The 9,124-nt window shown below is 44.4% G+C and overlaps 1 protein-coding gene across 2 annotated transcripts in view; it reads left to right on the top strand.

Moving 5' to 3' along the window:
- YTHDF3 (YTH N6-methyladenosine RNA binding protein 3) overlaps positions 1-9,124 on the top strand; it is a 56,833-nt gene that overhangs the window by 15,675 nt on the left and 32,034 nt on the right. The gene's annotated exons all lie outside the window — the stretch shown is intronic.

The raw sequence follows: 9,124 nt of genomic DNA, 5'->3' as shown, positions 1-9,124 counted from the left end.
TGCAGTGGCCGCTCCTGGCCACCGCAGCCTCGACCTGCTGGGCTCCGGTGATCCTTCCACCTCAGCTGTCCAAGTAGCTGGAACTACAGATGAGCGCACCACGCCCGGCTGATTTTTGATTTATTGTAGAGATGAGATCTCGCCACGTTGCCCAGGCGGGTCTCGAACCCGCTGGCTCAGGCAATCCTACTCACCTCAGCCTCCCAAGGCGTGGGATTATAGGCTGAGCCACCGAGCCCGGCTGCTAGTATATCTTTAAAAGATCATAGTAAGCTTTCACTGTTATTGAACAATTTCCAAATTACGAATAGACTACAGACTGTACCTAAATTTTTTTGTTTTGTTTTGTTTTGTTTTGAGTCAGAGTCTCTGTTGCCCAGGCTGGAGTACAGTGGGATGCTCACGACCACTGCAACCTCAGCCTGCTGGGCTCAGGTGATCTTTTTGACTCAGCCTTCCAAGTAGTTGGAACTATAGGCACGCACCACCATGCCCACCTATTTTTTAAATTTATTGTAAACATGAGGTCTTGCCAAGTTGCCCAGGCTGATCTCAAACTTCTGGGTTCAGGCAATCCTCTTATCTTGGTCTCCCAAAGTGCTGGGATTATAGACATGAGCCACCATGCCTGGACTTTTTTTTAAAAATTGTTCCATTTTTTAAAAAGTTTTATTTTAGGTTGGGCTTGGTAACTCAGCCTGTAATCCCAGCATTTTGGGAGGCCGAGGCGACGCCTGTTCAAGACCAGCCTGGGCAGCTTGGTGAGACCTTGTCTCTACAATAAATAAAAAAATTACCCAGGCGTGATAGTGCATGCTTGTAGTTCTGGCTACTTGAAAGGCTGAGGTAGAAGGTCAGTAGGTCAAGGCTGCAGTGACTGTGAGTGTCCCACTGCACTCCAGCCTGGGTGATGGAGTGGGACTCCAACTCAAAAGGCAAAAACAAAACAAAAGTTTTTATTTTAAAGATGGGTACAATTCAGGATTAGGTATACTAGTGATCATTGTACAGGCAAAGTTTGGGCCTCCCTTTGGTCGTCATTTGACTGGTTTGAGAGCAGGTACCTTTATTAACGTTGTGTCATACCCACCCCCCAGCCTCCCCCACCCTAGTAACATCCCACTACTGCCAATCCCTTTCTTAAAGTATTATGATAATTGTTCAGGGTCCACTTACGAGTTAGAACATATGGTACTCTGTTCTTTGTTTCTGTGATAGATCACTATGATGGACTCTGAATCCATCCAAGTTGTTGTAAAGTCCATATGTTTTTTACAAACTTTTTTTTCCCCCTGAGTTGGAGTTTCACTCTGTTGCCCAGGCTGGAGTGCAGTACATGCTCATGGCCACCACAGCATTGACCTGCTGGGCTCAGACGACCCTTGTGCCTTAGCCTTCCAAGTAGCTGGAACTATAGGCGTGCACCACCAAGCCCGGCTATTTGTTTGATTTTTTGTGCAGACAAGGTCTTGCCAGGTTGCCCAGGCTGGTCTCAAACTCCTGTGCTCAGACAATTCTCTTGCCTTAGTCTCCCAAAGTGCTGAGATTACAGGCTTGAGCCACCCTGCCGGCCCCATAAATTCTTAAGTCAATTACATCTGTCATTATAACTAGTTTTGAAGTGAAAACGTTAAATTTTGAATAATTTTCCATCAGTGAGTAGAAATTTTGTTTCTCTTCACTACTGAGGTGGCATTCTTCTAATTGATATTATGCTTAGCTAGCCATTAAAACATTTATCTTACATTAATAAAGCAAATGTTATAATTAAGACAAAAATTATATTTGAAACTCTAATAGTTCAGAATTAGCTGATCATATTTTACTTTTTTTTTTTTTGGTTGAAGTCTCAGTCTGTCACCCAGATTGGAGTGTGGTGGCATGCTCCCAGCTACCGCAGCCTCGACCTGCTGGGCTCCGGTCATCCTTCTGCTCAGCCTTCCAAGTAGCCGGAACTACAGGAGCATGCTACCATGCCCGGCTATTTTTTTTTATTTATTGTAGAGATGAGGGCTCACCAAGTTGCCCAGGCGGGTCTTGAGCCTGCGGGCTCAGGCAATCCACTCACCTCAGCCTCCCAAAGCACAGGATTATAGGCTGAGCCACTGAGCCCGGCCATATTTTGCTTTTCAACTGTGAAGAATTTCCTACAACTGTTCTTACTGAAACCAAAATCAAAGACTTGACTTTTGAAAGAAATCTGTTTAAGTTTTATATACCTAAGGAAAAAAGTCTTAATTCATTTAAAACTACAGAACGATTTAGAAAATACATGACTCATGCCTATAATCCCATCACTTTGGGAGGTGGAGGTGAGAGGATTGCCTGAGTCCACAGGTTGGAGACTAGCCTGGACAACGTGACGAGCACTTGTCTCTACAATAAATTCAATAAATAATAAATAAGCTGGGCATGGTGGTGCGTGCCTGTGATTCCAGCTACTTGGAAGGCTGAGTCAGAAATGTTGTGTAAACGCAGCAGGTCAAGGCTGTGGTGGCCATGAGTATGACACTGCACTCCAACCTGGGCGATAGAGTGAGACTCTGACTCAAAAAAGAAAAAAAACCCTGTTAGCGTGGTGGATCAACAGGAGAAAGCAGATCATTTTTTAAAAATTTTTTTCTCAGAGTCTCACTTTGTCACCCAGACTGGAGTACAGTGGCAGCTGCTCACAGCCACTGCAGCTTTGACCTGCCGGACTCAGGTGATCCTTCTGCCTCAACCTTCCAAGTTTCTGGAAATACAGGCACGCGCCGCCATGCCCAGCTAATTTTTTGATTTATCATCGAGATGAGGTCTCACAATGTTGCCCAGGCTGGTCTTAAACCCATGGGCTTAGGTAGTCCTCTCGCCTCAGCCTCCCAAAGTGCTGGGATTATAGGTGTGAGCCACTACACCTGGTTTACTTAAATCATATCATTTATACACGATACTTGAGGATTCTAGGTAGATGGTAGTAACCCTTAGAACATCTCTGTAATCAGGATGGCCATGTTGGGCTCATGTCTCTAATCCCAGTCCTTTTGAAGATTGAGGTGGGGGAATCACTTGAGGACAGGAGCTTCAGACCAGTCTGGGCAACATAAGGAGACCTTGTTTTGTTTTGTTTTTTAAATAAAAAACTAGCAGGGTCTGACTGTGTACCTGTAGTCCCAGTTACTCAGGAGTCTGAGGCAGGAGGATCACTTGAGCCCAGTTTGAGGCTACAGTGAGCTATGATCATGTCACTGCACTCCAACCTGGATGACAGAGCGTGGTCTGTCTCTTTAAAAAACAAAAAATACTCTGTAATCAGAGAGGGACCCCAGTGCATCACTGTATTGTGAGCCAAAGCTGTCTGGCAGGCAATTGTAATTAATGTAGCATGTTTTAAAGTAAGTTAAACTGTTATTTTCACAAAAACATTAATTTAGAGGTGAAATAGTAAAAAGTCATTATTACCTGCACATCTGGGAAGGTTTGAGCCTGCTCAAACCCCTGGGCTCAAGTGATCCTCCCACCTCAACCACCCAAGTAGCTAGGACTACAGATGTGTGTTACCACACCTGGCTAATTTTTAAAAATTAATTAAATAATTGTATTTTGTTTTAGGGACATAGTCTTGCTCTGTCACCCAGCATTACATGCATTGATGTGATCATGGCTTACTGCTGCTTTGATCTCCTGTACTCAAGAAATACTCCTGCCTCAGCCTCCTGAGTAGCTAGGACTTTAGGTGCACGCTTCCATGCTTGGCTACTTTTATAAATGTTTTTTAGAGATGGGGTCTTGCTGTGTTGCCAAGGCTGGTCTTGAACTCCTGCCCTCAAGCAGTCCTCCTTCCTCAGCCTCCCAAATTGCTGGGATTACAGGTGTGAACCAACCCTCCTGGCCTAGCTAATTAAAAAAGAAATATCTTTTTATTTTTAGAGACTGGGATATTTTTGCCCAGGCTGGTCTTGAACGCCTACCCTCAAACAATTTTCCTTCCTCAGCCTCCAGAGTAGCTGGGGTTGCAGGCACAAGCCACCATTCCTGGTTTAAAACTAACAGCTTTTAAAAGGATTTTTTTTCAGGCCAGTTGTGGTGGCTCACGCCTATAATCCAAGTACTTTGGGAGGCATAGGTGAAAGGATTGCCTGAGCCCACGGGTTCGAGACCAGCCTGGGCAACTTGGCAAGACCTCATCTCAACAATAAAAAATCAGCCGGGCATGGTGGTGTGCACCTGTAGTTCCAGCTGCTTGGAAGGCTGTGACAGAAGGATCGCCTGAGCCCAGCAGGTTGAGGCTGTGGTGGCCCTGAGCATTCCACTGCACTCCAGCCTGGGCGACAGAGTAACTCTGACTCAAAAAAAAAAAAGTAAGTGTTTTTTCTTAACAGTGACAGAGACGCCGGGCTCAGTGGCTCAGACTGTAATCCCGCACCTTTGGGAGGCTGAGGTGAGTGGATTGCCTGAGCCCGCGGGTTCAAGACCCACCTGGGCAACTTGGTGAGACCTCATCTCTACAATAAATAAAAAATGAGCCAGGCGTGGTAGCGCGCGCCTGTAGTTCCAGCTACTTGGAAGGTGGAGGTGGAAGGATCGCCGGAGCCCAGCAGGTAGAGGCTGCGGTGGCTGGTAGCGGCCACTGCACTCCAGTCTGGGTGACAGAGTGAGACTCCAACTCAAAAAAAAAAAAACTATGACAGAGACTAGAGACCAATGTGGCTGGCAAACCTTAAAATGTTTACTCTTTGGCCTTTTAGTTTGCTGACCTCTGAATTACAATATGGGTGTAGGCAAATTAAGAACTTGATGTATACTCGTGTCAAAGTCAGCATTTGGCATGGTGAAATAAGAGTATAAATTATGAGTATAATTTTGTGAATACTTTATTATAAAGAATGGACAAAAACTTTCTGGTTCGTTTGCATTTCTACTCCCACATCCAGATAAAGACTACTGAGATTTCAGTGCCAGCATTCAAAATTAAAACTTGGAAACCAATTACCTTCATTTTCTACATAGCTCTCCTGCTCTTCCCCATGTGGAATTTATTCACTTCCTTGTGTTGTTTATCTTTTCCACTTAACTGTAGGTTTTCTTCTAGAATGAGTGTCTTATTTCAGTTTTTATAATATTAAGGGAGAACTAAAAAAACCAGACTACCTTTTGCAGGTCAGGTTCCTTGTAGTACAGGCTTCCACTGCTGGATAAGTATTCTAGGAACCCATTGACATCAGTGTACTAGCTAGTGTGTAGTGAGAGGCTGCGTTCTGCTTTGGTGAATTTTGGGGGGGTATTCTTTCAGCACATTTGCCCATTTTGTGATGGCTGTTTGATGAGCTCACCTGCCCACACCACACTGAGCGCTGACTGATTTTTGAAGCGTCTGACCCTGTGCCCCACCCTCCCTGTTTACCCAGTCTCCCCCCAAGCGACTTTTTTGTTTCCCTGGATGAAAAAAGTTTTCAAAGGGAAACATTTTGCTAATGTGGAAGAGGTAAGACAAAAAAATGGCAGAAGCAGACTGGAGGCGGTGACTCAAGCCTGTAATCCCAGCACTTTGGGAGGGTGAGGCAAGAGGATTGCCTGAGCCCAGGAGTTTGAGACAGCTTGGGCAACTTGATGAGAATCTTGTCTCTACAATAAATCAGAATATTAGCCGGGTGTGGTAGCATGTACTTGTGGTTCCAGCTACTTGGAAAGCTGAGGTTGAAGGATCACCTGAGCCCAGCAGGTCGAGGCAGCGGTGGCCGGAAGCATGCCACGGCACTCCAGCTTGGGCGACAGAGTGAGACTCCAACTCAAAACAAAAAAACAAATCAAAAACAGCAGAAGCACTAAAAGGCATCAAAATTGACAAGTTCAAAAACTAGTGAGCAGTGGAAAAAGCACCTCAGTTAGGGGTATTACATCAAATGAAGAGTGCTTTGAAGGTGACTGAAGTTTAAACATGTAAGAAAAAATATACAATTTTTTATGAATTCTGGGGTTTTTTTGGGTCTCCCTTTGTATGTTAAATTAGCTTTCTCATAGACAGTGGTCAGTTGCAACATGGATAGTATGTCACAAGGAACTTAACAGTAAAAATTTAAAAAGTAACAATAGGTAAAATGAAAATTTTAACGGTAAGTCTAATAGAAAATAATTTAAAATGAATTCCAGGTAGGATCTGTGACGTTACATCACACATTTATATCGATAAACCTTGTTGAGTGGAAATGCAGCCACAGAATAGTGCCATGAGTGTAACAGCAGAAGAAATGGGTTAAGAACTTTACTCTAGGGGACTTCGAATACTAATGTCTGTTTATATTAACTACGTAATCAGCCCTTGTATTACTTTGCATAATTCTAAAGTTTAATAAAAGGCTTTAAAATCACACCTAAATCAAAGGTTAAATGATGTCAGACCCTTTTTTTTTGCCTCAAGAAACTTACTTTTTATTTTCTTTCCTTTTTTCTTTTTTTTTTTGAGTTGGAGTGTCATTCTCAGCCAGGCAGGAGTGTAGTAGCACACTCATGGCCACTGCAGCTTCTGACCTGCCGGGCTCTGGTGACCTTTCCACCCCAAGCCTTCCGAGTAGCTGGAACCACAGGGGTGATCCATTACACCCAGCTAGGATTTTTTTTCTTCTTTCTTTTTTCTTTTTTTTTTTGAGTTGGAGTCTCACTCTGTCGCCCAGACTGGAGTGCAGTGGCCACCCCCAGCCACCGCAGCCTTGACCTGCTGGGCTCCAGCAATCCTTCCGCGTCAGGCTTCCAAGTAGCCGGAATTACAGGCGTGCACCACCACGCCCAGCTGATTTTTTTATTTATTGTAGATATGAGGTCTTGCTGCCCAGGCAGGTCTCGAACCCACGGGCTCAGGCAATCCACTCACCTCAGCCTCCCAAAGGCGCGGGATTACAGGCCGAGCCACTGAGCCCGGCTCCAGCTAGGTTTTTATAAAAATTTATTGTAGAGATGAGGTCTCTCCAAGTGCCCAGGCTGGTCTTGAACCCCTGGGCTCAGGCAGTCCTCTCACCTTGGCCTCCCAAAGGGTTGGGATTACAGGCGTGAGCCACCGCGTCTGGCCTGTTTTCAATGTATTTATTATTACTATTTTATTTTATTTTTAAAATTTTCTTTTAGAGACAGGATCTCACTCTGATACCCAGGCTGGTTTGTAGTGGTGCAATCATATCTCATTGCAGACTTGACCTGGGCTCAAGCTCCCATCTCAGCTTCCCTAGTAGCAGGGATTACAAGAATACACAACCATACCTAGCTGGTTTTTTTAAAATTATATTTTGTAGAGACAGAGGTCTTACTGTGTAGTCTCCAACTCCTGTGGACTGGTCTCCACCTCCTGTGTTCAAGCCATCCCACTGCCTTGGCATCTGAAAGTGTTGGAGTTACAGGTGTGAGTCACCTCACTTGGCCAAGAATATTATTTTCTTTTGGCATTTATTTTTTGAGTCGACGTCTCAGTGTCCCCCTAGTGCAGTGGCATTGTCATGGCCCCTGCAGCTCGACTTGCTGGGTTCAGGTGATTCTTCTGCCTCAGCCTTCTAAGTAGCTGGAACTTTAGGTGTGCACCACCATGCCTGGCTAATTTTTTGATTTATTGTAGAGACTAGGTTTCGCCGAGTTGCCCAGGTTGTTCTCAAACCCCTGGATTCAGGCAGTCTTTTTGCCCCAGCCTCCCAAAGTGCTGGGATTACAAGTGTGAGCCACTGCACCTAGCTGAAAATTTTAAGGCAGTACTTAAAGTATTTTTATATTGGCTGGTAAAAAAATTGAAATTTTTAAAAAAATACAATTTGATGCCTTGATTTTTGTTAAACCACTAAATGACAATTGCATAATATTCAAAATTAAGGTTATTTTAATTTTGGTAATTCTGGAAAAAAATTATATGAACTATTTCTAAATTAAAAAAAATTCTGGTCAGGTGCGGTGTCTCAAGCCTATAATCCAGCACTTTGGGAGGCAGAGGCAAGAGGATTGCCTGATCTCAGGGGTTTGAGACCAACCTCAAAAAATTAGCCAGTCGTGATGGCATATGCCTGTGGTTCCAACTACTTGGAAGGCTGAGGAGGTAGGGTCATCTGAGCCCAGCAGGTCAAGGCTGCAGTGCCATGAGTGTGCTACTACACTCCAGCTTGGGCAATAGTGAGAGACTTTGACTCCCCCCCACCAAAAAAATTCTGGGCTGGGCGTGGTGGCTCATGCCTGTAATCTCAGCACTTTGGGAGACTGAGGTGGGAGGATTGCTTGAGTGCAGTAGTTTGAGACCAGCCTGGGCATCATTATAAGACCTTGTCTTTACAAAAAAAAAAAAGAAAAAGGGCCCGGGAGTGTTGGCGAACTTCTGTAGTCCTAGCTACTTTGGAGGCTGAGACTGGAGGATCACCTAATCTCAGGAGTTGGAGGCTGTGGTGGACCGTGGACCATGATTATACCACTGCACTCCAACCTGGGCTCAGAGTGAGTACCAACTCAAAAAAAAAGATCTGGAAAATGATAAGTGTATGGTATAAAATTTGGAAAAAATGAGAACAATATAAGGAACAAGGGCACCTGTTATCCCACCAATAAGAATCCATCATATGCAGTTTGTTTCCTTTTATTTTTTTGAAACAAGGCAAAGCAAAAGAGAAAAAATTTGAATCGTGCTATAGACATACTCTTGAATGTTCTCAGAATGTGAACATCTCCATTTTTTTTCTTTTTTCCTTTTTTTCTTAATGGAACTACAAAATTTAATGGCTGAACTGGATTCCATCATATAGATAAACTGTAACTTCTCTGTTATCTTATAAAGTCTTCATGTTTATTTAATCCTTACATGCAAATTATTGAATACATCAGTTGATTAAAATACACCTGACAGGCTGGGCTCGGTGGCTCAGCCTGTAATCTCAGCACTTTGGGAGGCCGAGGTGAGTGGATTGCCTGAGTCCGTGGGTTCAAGACCCGCCTGGGCAACTTGGTGAGACCTCATCTCTGCAATAAATCAAAAAATTGGCCAGTTGTGGTAGCGCGCGCCTGTAGTTCCAGCTACTTGGAAGGCTGAGGCGGAAGGATCGCCAGAGCCCAGCAGGCGAGGCTGTGGTGGCCAGGAGCAGCCAGTGCACTCCAGTCTGGGCGACAGAGTGAGACTCCAACTCACTGC

The sequence above is a fragment of the Carlito syrichta genome, unplaced genomic scaffold (assembly GCF_000164805.1).
Source record: "Carlito syrichta isolate Samal-C Ts95f unplaced genomic scaffold, Tarsius_syrichta-2.0.1 Scaffold315406, whole genome shotgun sequence".
Taxonomy (NCBI): domain Eukaryota; kingdom Metazoa; phylum Chordata; class Mammalia; order Primates; family Tarsiidae; genus Carlito; species Carlito syrichta.
Note: the sequence above shows the minus strand (reverse complement) of the source record. Positions and strands in the feature narration are given on the sequence as shown.